Genomic DNA, 27073 nt, shown 5'->3' on the forward strand with positions numbered 1-27073 from the left:
TTAGTAAAAATTTTTAAGGATGGTGTATTCGTCAGGGTTCTTCACAGAAACAAACCCAATATAGATAGACACATAGGTATGTCTGCATCTCTATCTATGTTTCTATCCATATGAAGAGATTTATTATAAGGAATTGGCTCAGGTAGTTAAAGGAGGCTGACAAATCCCATGATCTGCCATCTGTAAACTGGAGACCCAGTAGCTCTGGTGGCATAAATCATTCCAAATGCAAAGGCCTGAGAACCAGGAGTGTAATGGACAGAAGACCACTGTCCCAGCCCAAGCACTCAGACAGGAAGGACAGGATGCTGAGTTTTCCCTTCTTCCACCTTTTTGCTCTTTTCAGGCCCTCAGTGGATTGGGTGGTACCCACACTGGGGAGGGCAAACTGCTTTGCTGGTTTCACTGATTGAAATGCTAATTTCGTCCAGAGACACCCTCATGGACCCACCCAGAAATAATTGTTAATCTGGACACTCTGTGGCCAGTCAAGTTGATATATAAAATTAACCATCACAGGTGGTAAGCTTGGCCATACTGCCTTTTAGTTCATTTGAAAATTACCCAAATTTTGGGTTCTGGCCTAGAGTGCAGTCCTGATACGACCCTATACCTGCTGACTGTGTCTTTGATCCTCTCATCTGTTACATTTGTGAAATGGCTTTTCTCTTCAGGCTAGTTCCAAGAATTAAATAAAGTAGTATTTAAAGCATCTAGTATAGTTCTTGGAAAATATTCTTACTTGACAAATATCAATTCTCATTGTCCTGAACTTGAAGGAATTGCTTTAGATCACATCTAGTGTCTAATCTAGACATATGATTAAAAATTTTTTTAATATCTGCCAAGTATTAGATAATGCACACTTATACCCAAATGAAGAAATGGAGGTCTGGGTACTGTGGCATGACATAAAAAAACACATATTTCATAGTCAGACAGAGTACAACTCAATAAATGACACATGGCCAATCTCATAATCTTTTTGATCTTGTTTGCATAAACTTTATTAAGTCCAGACTGTAGCCTGTGAACAAAACTCACAGATGAGCTGTGTAGTGTGCAAAGCATGCGAGGTTCAATAGAGTGATCTTGTAATATGTTGCCTAAAAAGAGAATCCTCATAGTCATTGGTCCAATTTCCACTTTTCTCTTTTATATATATATATATGCAAAATCTAATCAGGCTTTCCTAGACTTTGGAATGAAAGATTAGAAAAGTGGCTGAGGAAGAGGAGCCTTGAGGTAATAGCAAAGAGAAATTTCCGCAAAGCTGGTGAGATTACTATTCATAACACAGAGATTATCGGGGCAGTTCGGCAAAATAAAATATTCAGTATAGAGAGAATTGGAGAGAGACAGAACAAATGTCTAGAAGGTCACGATCTGGACCACTTTAATGTCCTTAGAGACAGAGGATTTAAGAATCAAACCCATGTTTACCAGTTTGATGGTGAGTCTTTAAATATGACATTGGAGGGGAGGGTATAGCTCAGTAGTAGAGGGCGTGCTTAGCATGCATGAAGTCCTGGGTTCAATCCCCAGCACCTCCATTAAAAATAAATAAATAAATAAACCTAATTACCTCCCACACCAAACAAACAAACAAATAAATAAATCATCACTCTAAGACTAACACATGTAGGTCTATCCTTTAATGCATTTGTGGGTATTACAGTCTGAGGTTTTTATGTAGTTCAGCATTCAGCTGTACCCCAGATTAAAATTACTACTCCATGTCTGAGCTGAGAATTATTTTTACCATCACTGTCCAAATAAGCAGGGATTGGCCAGCTCAAAACATAATGATTATTCAAATAAGGCTAGAAAACGGAGAGACATTGATCCCCAAAACCCTGAAATCAAAGTTGCACAATGAGCAGAGTGTTCCTAGAATAGCTGTATCCGCCAGGGAATTAAATTTATCCAGTAATATGTGATTTCATTAACTTAAGGAAATCTTTCAATCTCCCACCTCACTCTTGAGTTGCAAACTGAATTATCTTTTATCCCAGTATCTATGGACATCCGGTTTCTTAAGACTTATTTTTAGAAAGCCTATAGGTATTAAATAACAGGGCTGCTTGGCAGCTAATCCAGTTTTAATAGTTAAAAGTTATTGCCAGTTTCCAGAAATATATGATTAAGGTTATAAGACTAAAGATTAAGTAATGTTGATCTAAAGTACAGTCAACTTTTTTATCAGACATTTGGGGAAAAACCTACAGGAAGTAATGTGACGGTATTCAGAGGAAATAACTTTGAGTCATAGTTAACATACCTCAGTATGACATAAAAATTCAAGATGGATAATAAGCACTTATAATAAAAAATGTCTTCATGAGGGGGTTGTGGGAACTCCTGATTGCAGCCAAATTGGACTGAGGTGTGAGTACCTTGGGTTCCCACGACTTGTGATAGGCATCCGAAAAGTGCTAAATTCTTGTGGACTTGACCCCTTAATCTCAGGGGTCCGTGCTAATTCAGGGTAGTAAAGGCTCCGACTTGAATGAAAGTGTTGGATACCCAGTAGAGAACTGCCTGGCATGGAAAAGCCATACATTTGGTGTCGGAATTGTCATAAATAGAAAAATCGTTCTTTAATTTCAAAGGGAGATATTAAGACCCAGATGCCACTCTGTAGGAAGACTGTGCAGTCTGTACACTAAGCAGGAGAAGACTGGAGGAATCCTGTGTTATATCACTGTCACAGGTGGAGGAAAACTGGGGCTAATATCCAGTAGGGGCCTGTCCAGGAGCACACGATCTAAACTCTCTCTTGCAGCTTTTGGACCTTAGTGGGGACATGATCCAGACTTTTTGTCAGTGTGGTCTACTCTGACAAGTCAACGGGCACAGGGATAGGAAGTGTCTTTGCAGACAGGCTCAGCAAAAAAACACGCACTGTGGCAGCTTTTCTGCAGTAATCCACAACGTGCGAGACAGAGATCCACTCTATGCTGACGCTAAAGATAGTAATAGACACACACAGCGATCACTCCGTGCTAGGAACTGTACGTAGTAATTTATTTAATCCTGACAAACCATGAAATAGATATTATTAGTATCCTGTTTTATGGATGAGTAAACTGAGGCACAGAGACCCTAGTGATTTGCCTAAAGTCCACAAACTGAGTTAAGAAACAAGACTGTCACTTAACCTTGAGCAGGCTAGCTCTATGATTCATTTAAAGATATTTGAAAGGCATCAAAAAATAACAGAGGCTTAAATTTAAAAAAATTTTTTTTTCTAAGTTACATAACATTCAGAAATAAGCAGATCACAGCTAAAAATCAGTCATGTCTCCACATTTCTGCAACCCTAAAAAATAGACAAAAGTGGAGCAATGATTCTAGCATTCTGAAGGAAAATGTTTTGACCCAAAAATTATATACCCAGTCAATTTGTCATTCATTTTCATAGACAGGAGAAAGAAATTCTTTGAAGTGCCAGGGCTCAATCTCATGCCACCCAGTTTGTGTTCTTTTCAGGGTAAACTATTAAATTGCCAGCAGATCTGTTCCAAACTGAGAAAATGTGACTCAGATTATAATGAGAGTATTGTGGCTGAAAATAACTGGCAGATTGATCAATAAAATCTGTTAACTATATTGAGATAAAAATGTAGTAGTATTTTGAATCTGATTAAAAATGGGTAATGCTTTTTCTTTGAAATTTGAAAAAACTAAGTCATAGAATTTGTCATTTCGAATGAGATACAAGTATGTTGTTGAGACAGTGTGCTGGGGAGTTGGGAACATCTCAAAAGCTTCACATTTAAGAAAGAAAGTGGGCTTTTTTTATATTGACTCCAGTGATATATATAAACTTAAGCAAGTACTTGTAAAATTTTAAGGTGAACAATAAAACAAACAAACGAAAAGGAATTGAAAAAACTCATTGCAGGAAAAGCAGGTAGGAGGGATTCAGCACTTTGTGACCGATGTAGAGTTACCTTGCGTCACTCTCTCTATTGATTCCAAACTTTTTCATTTTTTAGAATCCACTGTAATTCCAATAGAGAGGATCCATATGGGGTTTTATTCATTTGGGGTTGGCAGGAACCTGGAGACCCAAATAAGAGAGCCCCACGGGAAAAGTTACAAAGCACTGCATCTTTAGAATGACTCGGCTCGGGAAAAGTTCAAAGTTGGTCTCACTGTAGTGTACTTGCTTTCAAGAGGCCAAGAAGTGCCTGAATGGGGAGACTCTGTCTTCTTGCATCCTGAGGCTGTCTGGCGCTGCACGGCTGGCTTACATACAGACTACTTCTTTTCTCTCACTCTTGAGACTGCTGCTAATCAGGACCCTGTAACAATCAGACCAATTCCCAATCCATCTAGAAAAAAACAGCCATGTCACCTCTAGGTGCTCAGCAATCTGAGATAATATCAGTCAGGACAGTGAGACCACATTGATTCGGTTAAACCCACTGGCTCAGAATTGTTGTGGGGACATAGGCACGAACTGGCAAAGAAAAAGAGTAAGAACTAACCTTAGGGGATGCAGATGTAGCATCCAAGTGTACACACGTGCACACACACACACACATACAGGCACACACATGGGGCAGCTGGACATAAAATTTCCAGTCTGAATAATTTGTACAAGAAGAGTATGGACATGGCTGACAGGTGAATTGGTGACTTGGAAAAACAAATAGAACAAATTTTAATTTAATCTTTTTTTAATGTAAAAGTCAGAGCCAAAAAGGGAAAATTAAGAAAAAGCAACATAAAGGTAATAATAAAGGGTGGAACATGAGACTTGCAGGATAGATCCAGGAAATTTAGCATAAGATTAATCAAAGTTCCAAGAAGATAAATTAAAAAGGAACAAGTGAGGATGGGCAATAATTGAAAAGTCATTAAAGAAATTCCCTAAGATGGAAAAAGAACTGAATTTCTAGATTGAAGGGATTCACTCTGCCCAGGAGGGAATGATTAGAAAAGACACACGGATTGACATGCACGGGTAGTTTTTTTTGTTTTTGTTTTTTTTTAATTCTAAAAGTAATGAGAACAGGTTACATTTTTCTGGAGAGAAAGGACAGGTTTCTGACAAAGGAAAAAGAATCAGATTGTCCTCAGACTTCTCATCTGCAACATTGCAAGTCAGAACATTATCTACAGGTATTTTACAGATTTCTAAGGGCCAGGAATCCACTCCAATAGTCCTATAAACTGACACATTATTTTTCACCTGTTAGGGTAAAAAATATTTTGGGCATATACAGTAAGTTCAAAAATATTACCCACATACCCCAATCTAAGGTAATAATTGCGAATAGGTGCCAACTAAACACTAGTAAGTCAGAACAGATACTTTAAAATAGGAGAAGATGTGTTCAAATCCATGTGATGCAGGCATATGGAGAGAAAAATAAGTCAGTGAAAAGAAAAAAATGGAAAAATAGATTTTAGTACATATGGAAACTTAACATGATTAACATGGCATTTCTATTCAGTGGGGGGAAAAGATTATTTAGTAAATTATGCTATTTAAAAAAAATTTATTAAGTGGCCGTTCATCTGGAGGATAATAAAATTAAACCCTATATTGTGCCACATAAAGTTAAATTAGAGCTACATTAAAATCTTAAAAATATAAAATAATAACTATTCTGCAAAGTAGTCGAGGTGATTCCATGTACTATCCAGGATGGAAGTGATCTGCTTTCTAAAACTGGAAATATCGAAGCTGTAAAACAAAATAAAAAAAGACATATTTGATTATAATGGCAATTGATACCATGAATAGAATCAATAGACAAAAACATAAATTAAAAACATTTATGACAGAAGAGAGAAGAAAGTTATTATCTATAATATGCAAAGGTCTCTCGCAGATTCAGTAGGTAGGGAAAAAAATTCTTTTGGAAAAATGAGCCCATGATGTAAAGAGGTAAGCTATGGATGAACACATCAAAACGGCCACTAAATATACAAAGCTGCCCAAACAAATTCGTCCCCAAAAAAGCAATAAAATATTAATGAGATATCTTCTCTTTATACCTATTAGAGAAGAAAATATTAAAGCAACTGAGAATATTATTATTGGTGGGTATGTTAAAAAAAAAGGATCTCATATACTTGTAATGGACATTTGGACACATAGCCTTTGAAACAATCCAGCACACTGTTTTAAAATGAAAGTGCACATAGTCTTTGACACAGTAATGTCACTCCTGGGAATCTGTCCCATTGACATAAAGTAAAAATCATGTAATGATTAATGTACCGAGATGTCAAGAATATTGTATGTCGTGGGGAAGAAATACACAAATACAATCGTAAACACAGTGAATAAATGAACTTCACTAAGGGCATGGTCTAATATATTTTATTAAAAACACAAAATGGACTGGAAAATTATAAAATTTAACCCACGAGCTGAATTGGTCATCAATGGGACAAGTGGCATTATGTTCCCTTTTACGGGATCCTGAGAAGTGACGGATATCACTTATGTAGTTTTCCTGCCAAAAATATTTAGCTCAGATCTAACTATGAGGAAAAACTGAGGAAGATTATGCAGTCTAATACCAGAGAACTGAACTCTTCCAAAAAGTCAATGTCATGAAAGACAAAACTGATCAGAGCAATAGTCAAAATTCAAGGAGAACATAGAGGTTTGATCGCTCGATGTAATGTATGACCCTTGACTGGATCCTAGATGGAAAATGAAGCTAAAAAGAATGTAAGTGGGACAGTTGAGGACGTTGAATAAGAATTATTTTAGATAATCGTATTAATGTTAAATATCCTCAGTTTGATCATTGTTTTGTGGTTACATGGAAGGCTGTCTTTATTCTTAGGAGCTACAGGCTGAAATATTTCAGCCTGAAGTATAATAATGTTAATGACTCTCAAATGGTTTATTTAAATGTTAACAGTTGGTTAATTTAAGAGGTAGGTGAATGTTCATTTTCTTCTTGCAACTTTTCGATGGGTTTAAAATTCTTCAAAATGAAGAAGCTAAGAAAAAAATAAAGAAATCAGGAAATTTTATTAAGAAATTACCTAAACAAAGCAAAACAAAATGTCTTGAATGAAACAAAACAAATCGTGGACTACAGTGTTACTCAATTCTAAAACTCTGGGATAAGAGGAAGAATTGGTTCCTAATTCTTGGGAAGCAGCAAGGTTCTTCCTTGAGATCACAAGAAAACGTGGCCCTATTATGCAGGAGAGAAGTAAGAGGAAGCAGATGGATTCAGATTTTAGCCCCTGCCTTTTGCATCACTCCTGACTCCTCCACTGCACAACCAGCTAGATTTCTTTTTTATTCCCTATACACTGATAAATGTAAAACATGAACTCCAGATTCACATAATGCCCACTTCTTACTGCCTCTATTAAGGCAAATTTAAAACTGATCTTGGGCCTGTGCAAGTCCCTCTTAGTGATATTTGAGATAAATCATTGTGACCATGCCCACCAGTGAGGGAAAAGGCAAGGAAGCAACAGCAAACGTTCAGTCTCGTAAGTGCTCAGTTGTGTTGCCATAAGAATCTTTTAAAAATAATCAAGTTAACACGAAATTTAATGATTTTTGTATCCTACGAAAAATGAGATAATTCATTTGGAAAGTCACCAGGCTTTTGCTGAGAAAATGGATACTATATATGTATATATTCACTGACACCTGGCTCGTCTGAGATCATGTATACCAAATTTTAGCCTGGAGGGAATTTTTACCGAGAAGTTATAAACCTCTGAAAATAGAGGTTAATAGGAAATGCTGAAACATCCTTAATGACAAGGTTGCTACGGCAACAATAGAAGCTTACCACTAGCATCAAATATCTGCTGCATTTAGGGCTCCTTATCTCCTTTGATAAGTTTTCCCTGAGTGAAATAAAAGCGTCAATTGACTAGCTCAGGGAAGACTGTTCTCCCTGTGTCATAGAATCACTGACTTCCTGCGTAATAAGTTGAGCTAGACAGATGGGAGGGAGATAGAAAGAGAAAGAACCAGGGTGTGCCCAGACCGCCATTTTCTAGTGTAACTGGGTTGCTATAATCCAGGGCACTGTGAGTTACAGTTTGAAGAAGCAAGGCCAAGGCAAGGGGGGAAATAAAACAGCTGAATTAGCATGCAAAAAGTAGTTATGTACAGCCTTTTGTTTTTTTGGAAAGGGCTCAAACAATAGGCCAGATGAATGTCTAAGAGATTTTTTGAAATCCATTTTTAGTACTCCTAGAGCAGCGGTTCACAGGGTGTGGTCCTCCGTGCTCCTCCAGGTGGGCAGCAGCCTGGTCCCTGGTGGGGCTGATGTTTTCTTGTGTGAGTATGTGGCCCTTCTGTTTCTGGCGACTATTAATAACGTGCTCACTTTTGTAATCAAAACCAGCCATCTATTCATTGGCATCCAGTCCCAAACCTCATCGTTTCTCTTATTTAATTCCAGGGAAGGGCTCTGAACACTGCAAACACCATGGGGGTGGAATCATTGGTCTAAAAAGTTTTTATATATTTACGTGATTGGAATGGATCATTTTTAAATAATATGAATACGTTACCATGACTTTTAGCCCTTTGTCTACGTTTAGGCGCTAGAGAAAGTGAAGTGATTCTTATTTCATGGGTGATGAAACTAAAAGAGCAAAAATCAAATTGTTCCCTTCAGCCCTGAAACAATGGAGCATAAATACAGCCCATATTCTTGAGGCTTTCTCTTCAGCCTTGGTCCAAATCTGAGACCCAACTCACCTTTGGGGACTTTCAGGCAAATGCAAGCTATGGGGCACTCAGCTTGACAAGAGAGTGAAGGGTTGGCTGAGATGCTCTGGACACAGCATGGGAGACCACGCGCTGGCAGTACATGCAGAGACGCGGCCTTTTGAGGACAATGTTTTCAAATGAAGCCTGTGATCAGCTTCGTGAGCAAGGCTGGTAATCACTTCCGGAAAGAAGGTTATTTTTTATGGCCACCAGCAGGGCCCATGCTGGGAATAACAGAAAATGCCATTTAAATTAATCCAGACGTTTAGGGGCCGAGGCTGTAGCTGTCCAACAGAATCCTTTCATCTTCTAATCATGCTAATACGCTTTACAGCTTCCCTTGCAGGTAAGTAGGTCCCTGCAGATGGAACCTGGGAGCAAGTGATGCGTGGATCTGGGCCTCGGGACACTGGTGTGCTCGCCTTCAGCCTCTTCTCTTCTGACAAGCTGAGCCCGACCCAGCCTGAACCACACAGAGGAGGACAACATTCTAGGGGAGGGCGGAGCAACAGCAGGGAAGAAACCTGCATCTCTGAATGGAAAAGGGTCTAGACTCTCACTTCTAGCCTGCCTGCTCACTAACCCAAACTATATGATGAGAGAGAAGAGATTTTCTATTTTCCACAAGCAACTGTATTTTTTGGTTTCTTTTACACAGCACCTTAGTCTTGCCTTAATACTCCTTCCAGCGGCAGGATTTCAAATGTACAAGAGGACTGGGATGTGCTTATTTCTCTTTCTGGTGGTACAGGCACCTTGCACTTTCCAAGTGGTGGAAAAGTGGGAAGCCCGTTTCAGCTCCTGCACCTCTCTCTTGTATAACTCGAAAATAATATGCCCCAAATCAAGTGGCCTTTTTTTTTTTTAAATGATTGTCTAGAATGATGGTCTCGAGGGAGGATGTGAATGACATTAAGTGGTTGGTATTGCTTACAGCTTGGAAGCCAGGAATGGTTTGGCGTGAGCTTGATAAATTAGAGAAGTTGGCAGGAAAAACTAGGGGAAAGTAAAATAGGGCAAGGACAAGATGTGAAAACCAGAAACCAGAAACAAAACGCCGAGATTAAAGACAGGGGCTGTGTGCACACGCACGGCCGCAGCAGAAAGTCTGGAGTGATCGTAAACCGAAGCGCGAATGCAAGTCAGCAAAACGGTGCTGCTATGAAAAGGCTAGCCCGGTGGTCACACAGGAGTGTGACAAGCCAGGTGTGGGAAGAGAGCTCTCCTCTGCACTGGCACTGGTGGGGACCTGATTAAAGGATGGCATCTAGGTTGGTTCTCATCACTTTAAGAGGAATGCGGCAAAACTGGAAAGAGTCCAGCAAAGAGTAACAAAAGTGATAAAAAGGTAGGAAAATAAACCCTGAGAAGGAAGGTTCCTAACTAGGATTGTTTAGGCTGAAGGAGCGGGAAACCTGAAGGGTGACCTAACATCAGTGTAAATATACGCCCGGCTGTAACAGTGAGCAAGCTGACTAATTGCTCCACTTGGACCTAATGAGAACGTAAGAGGGGAAACTTAGACTGCAGCCTTAGATATGCATCAGCTATCAAGAATTTTTTTTTGTTTTGAAAGGAAAGTTGTTCTACGTAGAAGCACTCTATGAAGGGATTTGGGGCAACAGGTTTTCTTCAAGATACTGAAGACTGCAATGCGATGGGCATTCCCTTGGCATTAGAGGCAGGGAGCTCACAAGACTGAGCCAGTCATAGAGGGCTCATTGTTACCTTCAGAAGGGATACATGAAAAGGGCTGAATGGGTGTATTTTATAAGGCTGCTGCCTCAAGGGAAAAAAAAAGTTTAAATCCATTAAACTCATTTCCAATCTTTGTTTTGTACTTGTGATTTGGATGGAAACAAAACAGACCAAGATATTTAGGATTTGAATGTCTCCTCTTGCATTTGCCCAGGTAGGATACGAAACTCTAACGATGCCTATTGTCCACCCAAAATACTGGAGGTTTTGTTTGTTGGTTGGTTGGTTGGTTGGTTTTTTGCCTTTGAACTAGGTCTCATCCAGAGCAGTGGTTCTCAAAATGTGGTCCAAGGATCCCCTGGGAGTAGTTGAGACATTTTTGGGACTCTGCAAAGTCAAAGCTATTTTTATACCAACACTAAGATTCGTGGTTTCCAATAACCTTTTCATTGATGATGTACAAACAATCGTGGATCACTCGTGCCCTAGCAGGAGTTAAGGTAGTGGCACCGAACTATCATAGTTGTCAACAGACTCTTCACTGACAGGTACTCAGTTAAAAAAAGACTATGCTGATTTCACTCAAAAATGTTGTTGATGTAGCAGTAAGAATTGCTAATTTCATGAAACCTTGCCTTTTATTTTGTCTCTTTTTAATGCTGAAGGTGTCACAATGGGAAGGATGCACAAGGAAATTCTGCTGCACAATGAGGCAGTGATTGTTATCTCAGAGAAAGGCACTTGCAATATTGCTTGAATTGTGAGCTGAACTGGCTGCGTTTCCCACCGAACATCATCTTTCCTCAAAAGAACGATTGGCAGATAAACTTGGCTATTCACGCTTGGGTATTTGGCAGACATTTCATTGAAAATGAACCAGGTAAACTTGTCACTTGAAGGAAAAAAATGCAACATTTGTTGTCAGTGGTAAGATCTGAGCTTTTTCAAGTCAAAGAGAAATTTAAAATTCTAATTTCAAGAATTAGAATTTGGGAACAATTTTACTTTGGATAGCTTCCCAGTACTTAAATAGTTTTTTCAGGAGATGGGTGGGTGTATTTGTAAATGTGATTTATTTTGATTGTATAAGGAAATGTGTCAACATTTGGAAAATTTGAGTTACTCTATGAGTCAATATTTTACAAACCTCCAGTATATGATATTACAAAATTATACATGGGAAAAAAAATCCATCCAAAGTGCAAGTTAGTCAAATAATTTTAATATAGTGGAATATGAAGGGTTTATGATGTGATTTCAGATTCCATATTGCAACTAACCTTAAGAAACTAAGATAAGTCAAGTTATGGTATAATATTGAAGAAGAATATCCAGTATCTATTAAAATACTCCTTCCTTTTTTTTTTTCCACCTATGTATCTACATGAGGCCAGATTATCCTCATGTGCTTCTACACAACCTGTTGCAAAAGATTGTGAAGGTAGATATGCCACTCTTCTCACTAATTTTTGTTTGTTTGTTTTGGAAAAATATTTTAACTAAAAATATTATTTATATTATGCCCTGGGTTTCTTATTGTAATTTACAATAAATAAATATTTTTAAAATGTCTCAATTTTAATTCCTAATACGGTAAATATTGATACATATGACTCACATAAAAGCTCTATAGATTTCTCAATGATGTGTTAATGTTAAGGGCACCCGAGTCCAAAAAGTTTGAGAACAGCTCGTTTAGATATTTATGTCTCATGCTTCTCTACGCTGGATTATTAGACTATTATTCTCAAGTAGTTTTTGTTGAGCTAGGTTCTTACCTGTGTACTTACGTAATACAGGTAAGAGGAGTTATGGTAACCCGTTAGATCATTCTTTAGCTGACACTTTATCTTTCTGGTATAAGGACCGACTGTTTGTGCCCTGGCCCTTGGCTGACTAGACATCTGACAATAGTAATGTAGTCATCACCACCAGCTGTGTATAGGTTTAGAATGGCCAGAAGGGAGAATAAACACTGACTCGTTTATCAAATACTCCAATTGCTCACGATACCTGATTGGCTGCGACTGCTTTCTTTTGGCCACCATGGGATTCCCAGGAACGTGTCACTTTCCTGTGAACACATCTCATCATGGGGTTTGTGAGGTTATATCGCATCCCAGTATGATCCACATTTCATCCACAGGCAAATTTAACAAAGTCAACCACTTTACAAATGGAGAGGGTCAAATTCTCTAATTATCCACAGGTCTTCTGGATTGTATCAGGTGCTGTATAAAATCCAGATAGGATCGTGGTGTTGCTGGTGCCCTGAATCCTGCATTCCTTCTCTTCTTGTATCTGCAGAAATTGACTGAGTTAATATGTCTGGTCATATGGATGACAGTAACTTCGAAACATTTGGGAGCCTCATTTTGGACTTCAAGCATAGGCAGAGAGTGTCTGATTTTCAAGCTATTTGTTAAAAATGTCTTCCCAATTATTTTCCAATATTTGATAATAATGGGTGTGGTAGAACAGGTTTCCTGGGAAACAGACTCTGAGACAGAGATTTGCACATAGATGCTTTATAAGGAGTACTACCTGTTAAGGTGAAGGAGGCAAGAATGGGCAGAGGGAATAATTACAAGAGAGGTCTCAGGCAATTTCATGGGAATCTGGAGCTGAGATGGCCCTTTAGGGTTGCCTTAAATTCAGGAAAGGGGGCCAGACCACTGAACCTTGAGTCCATTAGTAAGCTGCCACTGGGGAGGGGGCTGTAAGCTTTTGTGAGGTCAGAAAGGGACTCAGCCATAACAGGTCAGCAGTTGACATTCCCTGTATCTGGGAGAATGAGTGCCTCACTCCTGAAGGATCTGGGTGACACACCACAGCATCCATTACAATGGACATTCTGTAAGCTCTGGAGTCTGCATTTTCTTGTAAACTAAGTGAGCTAACATGGAAAACCTGCATCTCATTTCCCAAGACGGTTTTCATTCTAACGTAGTATCTGTTGTTGGCTAATCTAGCAATAAGGAGGGGAATGGATATCATAAAATGTAGTGGAAACAAAGGAGAAATTAGAACAAAAAGTCCTCTGGAAAACATCTCTGGAATTGATGCAAAAGCCAATTTCATATGCTGATTTGAGGATGCTAAAATGGGGAGCAGTTTACTCTTTGCGTTAGGCTAGTACCCAAATTTTAGTTCCCCCAGTTTCCACCAATACTATGACATCAAGATTCTGCAAATCAGATGGGCTGCCTCATGTTTTAGTATTTCCTTAAGACCTGTAAAGACTGCTGTCATAGAAAAGGGAGCCTTGGTAATGACAACAGAAAATTTTAGAAAGAACTGGGGGAAACTTTAAAGTTCATCTAATTCAGCCCCCTTACTTTACAGATACGGGGAGGTAACAGCCGTTCCTTAAATGTGTGTGTGGTTTCCAACGTGGTGTTATTCAAACTGCAAAAATCCTTTCTTATTCTCATTGCATTTCTGCTAGGTGGTTCTTGTGTTCGTTTTACAAATGAAAAAAACCGATGGAGTCCCAGGTCACGTATGGAGGAAATAGCTAAACTGGAATCAATGCTCAGGTCTGCTTGATTTGACTTTTACACTTGGACCTCAGTACTGAAGTGTGCTATTTAGACAGTAGCCCTGAGACTTGTTTTCCTTTCAGTTGAGGAGTGGTACTGATATCCTGTCCTTAAATTAAGAAAATGAATGTGTCAGCAACATGCCTTTTGCCATCCAATGGATTGCTTTCTTAGGTCACTTGGAGATTTTTTAGCAACATATAATATTAGAAATTCAGATATGCTTGTAATTGCAAAGGTCCCTCCTGACTGTCCTGTCTAAAGTATAGTCAAAAGTCATTGCTGGATACAAAGTTTCTCCTAGAACATGGCTGATCTTGATATTGTGAAAGATGTCTGAAAGGACTCAAGGAGATAAAATATTAAAACAATAAATTAGTAAATCCCAGTAAAAAATGTTTACTTAGTTTCTTTCATCTTACTAAGTATGTTACTCAGACTGTATGTTTCCATCTTTTCCTCTTCCTTGCTTATTTAAATATGTCCTTGTTGCTGTTTTCTAGAAGATTTTATTGAAGTAAATGCTAAATGCAGAAAAGTACATTATACATACAGAAAACACAGTATACACACAAGAAGTGCATATACCGTGCACGCACAGCTTGATGAAGTTTTAGAATCTGAAAACATCCATGTACCCAAGCATTTTGTACCCCTTTTAACCTGATGTCATATGTGTCAGCATTATTGGATTTGGAGGGACAAAAGCCCACATGGCCCTGTCCCCTGCTGCCCTGCTTCCCACCTCTGGGTAGGGGTAAGTGGCTGATAATCTCAGGTTTTACAAGGAGAAGAGCAAGGAGTTCCTTTTGACAGAATAAAGGCAGAAAGAGCTAAGAATAAAAATTGGGACAAATTGAAGAAGATCTTGAAAATCCCAGGATGCAAATATATTGTCAGGGAAATGACTCGAAGGAGAAGAGGTTAGGAGAAAATTGTATCAATCTATTTCAGTAGTTCTGGGAAAAGTAATTTTGGATAGAGTATAAATGTGAGGACTATTGCAGAAATGGAAGCAACAGCACATGCCAACAACTGTTGGCCATAAGGTGCGGAGAAGAGGCAGAAGACAAGCGTGGCTCTGGTATTTGGATCTGGGTACCTGGCAAGGTGCAGGGAAGCACTGAAATGCAATGTGACCTGGAAAGGGAACATAGTGGAGAATTTCAAGACAGTGCAGTGTCAATAACATAACTTACTTTACAACGAACAGAAAGAGGGAGGGTGGTGATTGGATTTACCTACTGGAACAGAAGGCAGATCACAAAGGGTGATTGGGTGGTAAAAATTTTAAAAATGGAAACCATAAATATAAACTACCCTCTCCATTCAAGAAAGTTTTCAAGAAAGGAAACAAAATAGCCAATCTAGGAAATGCCTAGACCAGGAAAAAAACTTCTTATGGGGATGTGTAGACAAATGATGTCATACAGACTTTGGGAAAGAGAGAGGCCTTGGCGAAGGGAAACAGTTAGCAGGGGAGAGGATGTTACCCCAAAAGGGGACAAGGAAAGACCCCAGTTCTTGTCATACCCGGAAGATAGGAATTCAGATGGGAGATGAAAGAGTTGTGTGGTGAAAGTTTTTAAAGGTTTTATTAGCAAAGGGAAAGTGCACCTCCAAGAATGGGAGGCGGGCGGATTCAAGGGCGGACGGCAGTGGTCCCTGTTTGCCCCCTTCTCTTACACCCTCCCTTCGAGGTGGTCTCTTGATTGGTTGACAGCTCTTGCCCCTGGAGTGCTTAGTCATGCTTGTCCCCTTCTGCTTATGTCCTTACCCATGATGACACAGAAAAACCCATGGGGAGGGGCCCTAGACCGCAGTGCTGATTATAGTACAGTGAGCACTGGCTCCTGCCCGGTTAGGTAGGTCCTTGATGCTACCTCGCAGTTGCAGCTGTCAGGTTCTAACCAGCTTCTTGCTGGCGCTCATTTAGAGAAACCAGAGCCCCTTTATGCTGAATGGGAAGATGGCTTTATGCTTTATGCGTCTTCCAGATCGTCTTCCCTCTCCACCTTTTCTGCCTGGTGTCCCCACTTACCGACTATCGAACAAAGAGAGCGCTTCCCTATGAGATCAGAATGAAAAGCTGAGCTTTTCGCTGGAGAGACGGAAAGAGAAGGAATCAAGCTTTGACCTTGACTTTCTCTAGAAACCAGGACATCGTATCACACAAGAAGCTGAAGGCGGGAAGAAACCTTGGGCTTGACACTCTGGGGACTACGGAGGGCTGTGAATCGTAGACAAGAACAAGTGCTGTCAGGCAGTAGCACGGGCCCAGCTCGCTTCAGACGGCTTGGAACTGTGGTGGGACCAGCCAGCTTGGCCTTGTGACTTTCTTAGGCAACATTTGACAGCCTGGGACTGGGAGCCGAGAAGGCACATGATGGCATTTACCCGTTCTTGGGGATTGGAATGGCAGCTCTGAGGCAAGAGAGTGTGAAAAATCTAATAAATTGGCTGACCCTAGTGTCAAGGCTGGTTAGGCAAGCAAATGAGGCCAGAAGAGGGACTGATGAACTGAGACAATAGTGAGCTATCAAGGGATGGAGGGGAGGGGGGGAATAATGAGACTGAGGAACAGACTTCATTAGAGGTGAGGAGACGAGAGACTTCTAATGTTGGGGGTTTGTGGTCAGAGCTTATTATAGCTTCAATTCAGATTGTCTAGAACAGGAATAAAAGAGATGAGATGATAATACTAGGGTCTGAATATTTGGGGTGGGATTGATCTTAACCAAAATTTGTTATTGTTGTAGGTTTTTTTTTTTTCTTGTCTTTTTAAAAGCCAGCTTTGTAAGTGCCTTTGCAAATACCATGGCAAGGACTATGTAGCTGATAATTCTGATACACAGGCAATTATTGTCTGCAACAATCTCTCAGGTTTATAGATGAATTTACACTTGCATAAACAAGGCCACGTCCATCAAGGATTTCTTTAATTCTCACAGCAAACCAGAATTATTTTCCTTTTGAAGATAATGAAACTGTAGACCAGAGAAGTTTAGTAATTGACCTGAGGTCACACAGGAATAAATGGCAGCAGGGGGAATGATCTGACTCCAAGGCCAGGGTTCCTTTGAGTTTGGTGCCCTAGGTCCAAGTTAGAGTTTTGCCATTGACTTTGGTTTACAAAGATTCAGTGTTTCTTTAACGCTCAGAACCTGTGGGCATGTGCTAATTTATGCTGACTTCTTCCAAGTTCAAAAAAGAATATGTGTTTAACTGTGTTCTCACACTTCATGAACATAATTGTCAATTTGTACCTGCTAAGTAGAAGGAATGTCGATGTTCAGGTATGATTATTTGAATCCATAAACTTTATCTTAATCACCTGAAAGCAGAGAAAGGAAAATTAAAAGAAGGTCTTTATGTATAAAACGATGGATTTGACTCATGTTAATATAACAGACATGCTATAGACATTGCTCTTGGTTTTTCTCTCATTTTAGGGCAGGGGCAAGAATGCATGGCAGGAAGCAGTTCTGAGTGTATCCACCTGTCAGGGCTGTGACCGATTGTAGAAGAGTGTGCAAATTTTGATCTATATTGTTCTTTCTTTTGGCCAGTCTAACTGGGCTGCCTGTCTACAAAATGGAGAGTAGATTCAGAAATCATCACGGACACCATCGGCTGATGGCAAGAAGTGCATTTTCCTGGTGTCCTGAGGTTCAGACCTTGAGGGCTTTACCACTGCCATCAGTCACTTTTTAAAAGGCTGTTGCATTTACGCTATACTCGCTTGGATTTATATGTCGGTGCTGTAAAGCTGGAGAAGGCTGCCTTCCTAGCTTGGGTACCAAGTGATTGCCAGATGTCAGAGCTATGGTTTGTGACACTAATGGGTGACCATTTCAAAATAAAGTGACTTAAGACAGACAAGTTCCAAATGTCCTCATAGTCCGGGGAAACAGAAAAATTCAGAGTAACAAGCAGAAAATGGTAGTGAATGAGTAGACTTTCCAGGTCATGGTGAGCTCTGATCAATTATCCTTAGTAACCAGGATATTCACGTTAGCTCTTTCTTCGTCTGCTCTTAAAAATTCTCCTGTCTAATTAACATTTCTTTTTCTTTGCTGAGTAGTGAAAAAATTTATTTGCTGAACCTCAAGAAAAACTTCCTTGCTGAATGTTGCCTGCTTTTTATTTTGTATATGTGTCAATATTGCAGATCAAGACCAAGTCAAGTAATTGTTAATTAAACTCTCAGAGGTATATCTTCAAGTTCTCAACATTGTACTCTCACTGTTGACCCCTTTTAGTATCTAGAACATTTGTTATAATAAAAGGAAATGTCATAGAGAGTTTAGCATAAATAAAATGTGATAGAAAACCAGAGGAAATATGGAAAGCCAGAAATCCAGTAATATGAGGTATGAGACTGGAAAGATTGGGAAGAGGCAAATAATATGTGATAAGTGACTGGTATGTAACCTACCAAGCCCAAATACTAATTGGTCAGATACTATTCCATGATTTGTTTTATGGTAAATCAGTATCATTTATTCATTAGGAGTTTGGGAAACATTATATACTTTAAGATGTATTATTATTTACTCACACACATGGAAGTAAAGAGTGGTAAATTTGTTTTTCAGTAAAGTTCAGTAAAGTTCCAGTTTCCTCCTTGAATTAACTTGTATATCCCATTGAACTCTCTGTGTTTGCCTGGGTGACAAAATCTGGAGTGGGCAAACTACCCCACTGAATTGGAACACATAATTAAAAAGTACATAAAACTGAATTGGGAATTTGTGTTATTTCCCTGGGTCTCACTTATTGAAAGTGCGCATTGGACTTCACCCTTCCAACATAAAAGCTCAATTACTTTTTCATTCTAATTGTCCTTACTCAACCCATGTGACAATGTGAATGGAGCAACTTCTTTGGAGCCAAGATGCAGAGGCTCTGGACATGAGCAATTTGGTCCATTTGGGGCACCTGTCTGGATGAAATAATCAAATGCACTGTGATTTAAATTTATTCTATAATCTCTCAATGGTCCTTGCAGTTCTCAAAATCTATGTTGTTTTATCATTTCTGGGTTCATTTGACTTCTATAAAAAATTGGAGGTTTGGGTTAAATGATGACTAAACCTCCTTCTAGCTTTAAAATGTTGACGAGTCTAGAAGACAGCTCTTTGTTTTTTAAAGCTGATTTCAACCACACTCAATTTTGTAGATTATTTTTTCCCTTTAAACAAGAGAATTTTATGAGTTAAGATTTAGGTTTTCACAACATCATAATTTCAGTCAACCATCAAATTGTTTTTGATTATTTAATCATGGTGTGATGGATACCAAACAACTGAATCTTTTTAATGCCATTCTTCTTCTGGATATTTTGAAAACCTATAATTAGTTTTAGAACAAACTAAAATACCAAAAACTGGAAGAAAAAAAGTTAAATTAGGGAAGTCATAATATCTATCATGGTAGATGTATAATAAATTCCCTTTTTCGTTTAAAATACAACAGGACAGTTTTGGAAAGTAAACATTTGAGAAAGTAAACTATGTCACGATTAAATGTTTATATTATATTAATAATAAGGCATCTTGCATATACAAATAATCTGTTTTAATTTAGGTAGCTGCTTAATGACATATAAAAGGTGAAAGTTAAGTGGCATCTAAAATTATGTTCTCTTTCATTGACATTGCCGTAGGGGACTTGTTTTTCAAAAAATAATTCTAATGCTCACAATAATTAAAGTTAGGGACATAGTCTCCTGAAAAGAGCAAATATCAATAGAAAAGAATAACATTTGCTCAGAATTTCTGGGAAATGCTGTGTTAACTTAGAAATTTATTTGACAACATACTTATAAAATGAGCTTGATGATACCACACTGAAGAAAAGATAAAATTTAAATTGTTATTTAAATAAAGATATTCTAAGTGAACATTTTAAGATGGCTATTGATTCTTAAATATTAAGAAGTTAGCAAAATAAGAATTTAGAAACTAAATTTTAAAAGGTTTTGTATTGCTAATTAGTTTATATTGATTAACTTATTTAATTTTGTAATTGTGTGCTTTTAAATGCATAGCAATAGGTGTGTTATAATTTTTCTTCCCCCCTTTAGCATATTAGGTCTTTGGGTTCAAAGACTTAAGTGATGATTTATGTTTTCAAAGACAGCTGTTAAATTATAATTACAGTTAAATATTCAAAATAGTTTTACTGTAATATAAGAGCTGTAGGTTTTACATATGTACTTTTTCTGAAAAATTGCATCTAAGCTCATTCTACACACATATGATGGGTAATTATTTGTATCTGGTCAATCATATATAAAGATGTATAGAATATACACACATATACATACATACAGTTTTTAGGACTCATTCTGTGTACTGTGAAACTGTAAAATATACTAAAAATTACTAAATTCATGACTATAAAATAATTTTCATGAGCGCTAAATCTTATTAAGATGTTGTAAAATGTTAAAGATACATGTACATATTTTGTATATATATATATGACTTAATAATCAGTCCAGAATTATGTAATAGTCACTTAGAACACAATTTTAAAAATGCCACTTCTCAGACATTTTACTTCAATGTGTTTGCTGTCTCAAATTGAATGACATTTCAGCATAGCTCATTGCATTGATGATATAAACAAGTCAGTGCCATTAGCTTCAATTTATCAATCATGGTGTTGCTTCAGCCGGTTGCAGACTTATAATGGTCAAAGCATCAATGTTGTCCTTCTAACTTATTCAAATGGAATGCTTGGAAAAGGCATTAAATAAAAATGTTCCCTCTGGTATATATTCGGCATTCTGCGGAGTCTTAAACTCTACATAAGGTAATTAGTGATTTTTACTTGGCAACCTTTCATTTTTGTATGATTGCTCATCACTGTGAGCATTTACTACCTCCTCACCAGGTAGTGGTAGACCGCATCTACGTACGATCTGAAAAGCTCTAAAAGTGAGAAAAGTTTCTGCAAACGTGGCTTATCGCAATTTCACATTCTTTTGTATTCTGTTTGTGGTGCCTGGATTCTGTGTGAAATGATTTCCAAGTTTTCAAACTAAAGTAGTTAAGAAACAAAATATTTACACCCTTCTAACTCGTGCTTCCTGTGTAGCTAGATACAATACAGATGCTAAGTCACTGGTCTGAAAGAGCTTCCACAAATCTATAATAAAATAATTAAATTAGTGAGCTGTGTTTAGATCAGAGACCCTTGGTTGCCAACTCCTAAGAACTCAGGGAATTCAGAACCGCAGAAGGATCATTTGGACTCCATTTGGCAGACACGTCAGAAACTCGCTGCTCTTGGGAACATCCTTTTCCAATAACATTTATAGCTCTAGATGGAAGCGAAAGGCACCATATGTTAAGAGTTTCCTGCAAAGCTTCCTGGTAAGAGAGGAAATAAATTCAACTTGTCACATCTGCTCGTGGGCCAGTCAAGTAGGATTTTATCACCGCCTTATACTGATGTTCGTAACTAAATCATTAAACTATTTTTCTTCTTTGGACTTGAGCAGCATGCGTCATCATTTGCTTCTTAGCAAGGAGAATTATTCAAAGCAATTCAACTAAGAACCACATTCCCATAGCACCATCTCCATAGCCCTCCATGGCTTAGCTGCCAGGATGCCTACGGGTCTCAGTTCTACCTCAGTTTCAACCCATGGGTCCTTACGTTTTGCATAATTTAAGACGGGAACTGCATTTAATCAGGCTAAATTGATTATCCACCATTCTGAAAAGTCCCGACTGGCTAAACCATGGCAAAGACCCATAGGGTCCGAAAGGATTTTTCTGCCAGGGGTACAGGTAATCGCAGGAACGGTGTTAAAACTTGCATTGTTAGCCACGAGTGTTTCTCCCGAAGTGATCCATCTTTTTACCCTCACAGTGAAACAAAAAGATAGAGTCACTAGGGGCATTTTAGTGTTCTATCATAGGCAAAAATCCTTTTTAGTTTGCAAATCTGCTGAAGACATAGCATCATATGTAAGCACTCCCTTTTCCTAATTAAGCATAATTAAATTGATAGCACTTGTTCCGAACGAGAAACAAAGGAAGAAGAAGTTCTCAATTTACCAACTCATAGTTTTACATTCATGTCTTCCTGTAAGGAAGGGATGGCCAGACTTATTAATGAATTTCCCATCATTTTATGATTTAAAAATGCTTTAAGTTAAAGTAAAAATTGCCATCTTTATACATGTCTAATTATGTATGCCCTTATATACTAAATAAATGTAATAGAATTCCAGAGTGCCATTCAATGGTGAGATTTCCAGCCGTAGTTCATTTGTTTGTATACACACATCATTCCTACAGGTGAATTATAAAGACATATAGAAAATTAAAAATTGAACACACCAGCGCTATACATTTGTGAAAGTAGACTGTGGATTATGCTGAGTTTCCCAGTAACCAAAACAAAATAGTTCAATGACTCAAACATTTTTTCTGTAGGAGAAAAATTGTCAAAAAGAAAATTTTACTACCAGTGAGGCCTACGAGAAATTTCTCCTGAGGATCTTAGTAGAATACTGAATGACTGAGTCAATTACATCTCAGTAAACTCCCCCCAAAACATAAAGGCATTGGCATGTTTCATAGAGATATTTCCAGTAATATCACTCAGTATGACTTGTGAGCGTTAAATTCACGTGCAATTAATCCAAACAATTCCACCAACATGGCGGCATCGCCCAGTTCTGGGGGCACTGTTCACATAGCTAGTGCTGAAGTAGGGAGCAAAACATTAATTGATGTAACAGAAGAAAGGTGCTGATTCCATCACTGTGGCCACGATCAACGAGAAAATGTAATGGGTCTTTTTCACGATGGCTGTCAAACTTTCTGCCGCTAGTCATTGGATACAAACATACTTTATTAAAGAAACCCTGACGCATTAGTAATCACGTACCCATGCTCACTCCTACGGGTGGGCCTGAAACTGCCCCCTCTACGTCTGTTCTCCACTTCATTATTTAGCAGTAGAATCTGTAGACTGTATTTCCCATTCTCTCTTACACCTAGGTTGGACCTTACTGATCAAGGTTCTGGCCTGTCTGGGTACAAAAGTAATAGATACAACATCTTAATGATCTTTTAAAATATACTTGCCGTGGGATTTCTTTTTCCCCTTCTTTCTGTGGGCTGAGAAACGGTGATGCCAGGATCAACTTTGGAAGCCACTTGTCAAGGATGGTAGCGTTGTCCCACCAAACCATACGGCTTATCTCTGGATTGTTGTGTCTGTTCTGTGAAAGAGAAATAAAATTCTGTCTGTTTAGCACTGTCTTTTGAGCATTTTTTAAAAAAATTAAACATCTTACTCTAATACAACTTCAATATTATTATCATCTGTGCTTCTATTCCCATCACCCTGGACTAGAGAATTGGAAAGAAAAAAAAAAAAACTGCAAAGAAAGGAAACAAGGGGAAAAGGATATTGGCTGTATTTTAATAGATTCATCAGTGGACAAAGAGTCACTCACTTGATCATGCCATGAGTCTTTGAGTGTTTTACCAATAACAAGAATAGAATACGAGGTAGAACACTTCATTTGGTGCCAGCCATACCTGTATTCACATCTTGCTTCCAACATTCTCCTGACTTTTTGACTTCAGACAAGTGACTAAAATGTCTCTGCCTTGTTATCCTCTTCAGTGTGTCAGTGAGCATTTTTTAAAAATCTAGCTAACATTTACTGCATACTGGCTCCTGATCTAAGTGCTTCACATGTGTTATTCCACTTAATCCATTTTGCTATCTGTATTTGGGAAACTAATGTTATCCCCATCTTATAGGTAAAGAAAAGGAGGCAAGGAGAGTTGAATCAACTTGCTCGAAGTCAAAAGCGGATAAATGGTGGAGCAGGTTTTTGGCACCAATGTCCTTGGTCTCTAAGAGATGCCATATGCTTTTCTAAATGAGGTCATCTTTAATGTATTAGTGCTTGGCTATCCACGATCATGTAGCCATGATTCCTTTCTAATAACATTCTTCTGATAGAAAAATGTAGTGTTTATAAATCATAATGATACTAGAAAATGAATGATATTATAAAAAGCAGTTAAGAGTCACTCAGCCTTTCCTCACCCATAATCATTGCTAACATGTGCACACAGACTAATCTTTTAGTGTCAAACTGTTCTTTTAATTGCTTTTATCACCTGACAACATGTAACCCTAGTGCCAGACTTTATACCCACCTTCTAACAAAAATCACCACCTTGTATTTATAATACATACCATAAGGAAGGATATTTCTTTTTGCTGAGTTGGTCCAAGTAGTTCTTCAGAGCCATGTTCTGCCCTCTGCTACTCTCAAATTAACATTAGGTTTGCCTTTCACCTTTCTGCTGAAGTTCTGGGACACAGTCTCCCTCTAGAGTGTTGCTCCCGTCGTGAAAACCTTTAGTCGTGGGGACTAAAGGAAGTTAAAGTAAGCTTACATCTTCTTTAGTTTTTTCAATATCTCAAGTCTGTGCCTGTATATTTAACTTTCTAAAGTATTAGGGTAACTAACAGCAATTATAACGAAAGGAAGAAAATTGTAAAAAGTGTTGACTCAATTTTACTTTCTCATAACTTAAGGAAAAAGCGCTCAAGAAGTAAATCCCCATTCTTGGATTCCTGGGCACTTTTCAGTTTCTGATTTTGTTCTCCTAAACTGCAGCCTGTGCTTCTCTGTGAAGATGCAAAAAGCAAAACAAGGATAATATTATAACACGGGATGTTACGGGGATTAAGTGAATTAATACGTGTAATACACTTAGTGCCTCTCTTACAGTGGGTGTCGTATAAATGTCATTAGTATTGTTGCTATTAAGGAGGCAGAATATAATCCCAGCTCCCTATATTGTGCAAAGTCACCGTTCTAACATTGAAGAAGCCACTTCACATGATGAGACAGAGCAGCATTGGGTACGTGTGTTTATATACACTTCACCTTTCAAAGTGTGGCCGGGCAGACTTCCGGGAATAAGAAACATGACACTGTTAAGTCATGTACTTGTTAAGAATACTCAAGCTACAGAAGACTCAGCTCAAGCTTTTAGACTTGGACTACTAGAGACAACTTAAAAAAATGTGCTTGTGAGGTCTGTGTCTTGAGAGAAGGCAGAGCGAGGTTTACACTTCCTGCACGTATAGTGTGAGCATTTCCCACATTACTAAATATTCTCATGAAATTTGAGTTTGATTATAGATGTGATCAAAGGAAATGTTGAACCAAAATCTTCTTCCTTTGATTTTCAAATCAAATATGATTTTCAAAAAGCTTTAGAAGGAATTGTGTTTTTCTATATCTTTCCACGACAGTTTGCAAAATGATTCACTCCTTATCCCCAACACACTTCATGCAAGCTAATAGTAGATAGAACCCTTTCAGGTAAACTGGCCACCTAGCTCAGGGCACTGTATCTGAGGTTGATTAAATGGATGTGTGAAAACTAAGGAAACTGGTCATTTCAATTCAATAATCTAGCAAAATACCTTGAGAACCTATTATATACAAGGCCTCTTGGCACCTAACATACAGACTCCATTCCTGCTCTGAGGATGTACCTCCTGGAGTGGAACAGAAAGTCTAAAATCAGGAGAGGGTTGAGTTTTACAAGGATATTGACTAAGTCATTCTGGTTAAATTTTATCACCATTTCAGATGTTGCCGAATATGGGGAAAGCAGAAGGAAACGTTCAAATTGTCTTGAGACAATCTGTTCCATTACCAAGTGCTGACACATAAGAGCAGAAGACAGGCTGGTTAACACGGCACGATCAGGAACTGTGTGATGGCTCATTTCAAGGGAACAGTAAATTCATATATCCTGTGAAATACAATAGTTGAAGTAAAGGTGGATCCTTTATGCTTGATCATAGGCCCTTTCTCAAAGTAAGAAACTTTGATCTGTTTTTCATGAGAAAAATTCTAAATTCATCAATCAGACATGTCAGTAACACAAGGAGTAAAGCAGCACTCTCCACTGTATTATTTTCTGGGGTGTGTGTGTGTGTGTGTGTGTGTGTGTGTGACTAAACTCATGCATATTTCTATGCTCCTGGGTTATGTGTATTTTCTATAAGGAAATTCCACTTTATTGAAATTCTTCCATTATCACTTATATGTAATAGAAGTAAAAAGTTTACATTATGAATGAAAACTCACAGTGACCCAGTGACAAGGTCTAGTTTAAAGAAGCAGCTGTTTGCACTAATTTTGTGTTTTTTCAGTATTTGTGTGTGAATGACTTTCTGCTCCTTTCACTCGTGGGTTTCACTGGTTCATCCTAATATTGTTTCTAGAAACAGCAGTCTAAGCAAAGCCCACGGCGCTTAGAGGGCGCAGAGCACGGCCTCCAAATACAAAGCTCCCAGATAGGCGTGAATGGGTCACTAGATTTTTTTTTGCCAATTGCAAGACTGTTAGAGCTGTTACAGAAGAGGCAGAACTATATTCTCAATTATTTTATTTTTGGAAAAAGAAAGTGGCTCACCATTCAGGATGGTACCCGGATACAAACAGAGCACTTAGCTGCCTACATTTGTATGTTTGTCTGTAGATACATTTACACCCCCTCCCACTCCTGTATCTTAACCTCAAACTGGCAGTTGTATGTGTTCCTTCCGACACCTGAAGAGCCAACAATCTGGATTCTTAAAGCAGCAGGCATTCCAAGCTGGCAAATAATATCAAAATATGTATGTAATGCCATGCAACTCAGAGAGAGAACAGGTAACGTTTGCTGGCTGATGTTTGTGTGTGAACGTGCTTATGACATAGTAGGTACTGTTTTAACTGCCATGTGCATATTGACTTCCTCAGTCCACCTAAGAACGCCGTCAGTGCGGCACATTATCGCCCCTCTTTGTGAGAACATGTAGGCGTTAACAGTACACGTGGCTCTCCAAAGGCCACATAGCCATTGAGAGGCAGGCTGGGATCCAAATCCACAGCTTTCTGTCCCGAAGCATCCATTCTTAACCACTGTGTTGATACACGGGCCTGCATCTAGTCAGTATGAGATTGATATGACGCTGATCTGAGGGTGAGAAGGGCTGTTCGGAAAGGAAGCGGCTTTAACTCGGCGCAGTCTGTGTTCCCCAACTT

The sequence above is a fragment of the Camelus ferus genome, chromosome 13 (assembly GCF_009834535.1).
Source record: "Camelus ferus isolate YT-003-E chromosome 13, BCGSAC_Cfer_1.0, whole genome shotgun sequence".
Classification (NCBI taxonomy): domain Eukaryota; kingdom Metazoa; phylum Chordata; class Mammalia; order Artiodactyla; family Camelidae; genus Camelus; species Camelus ferus.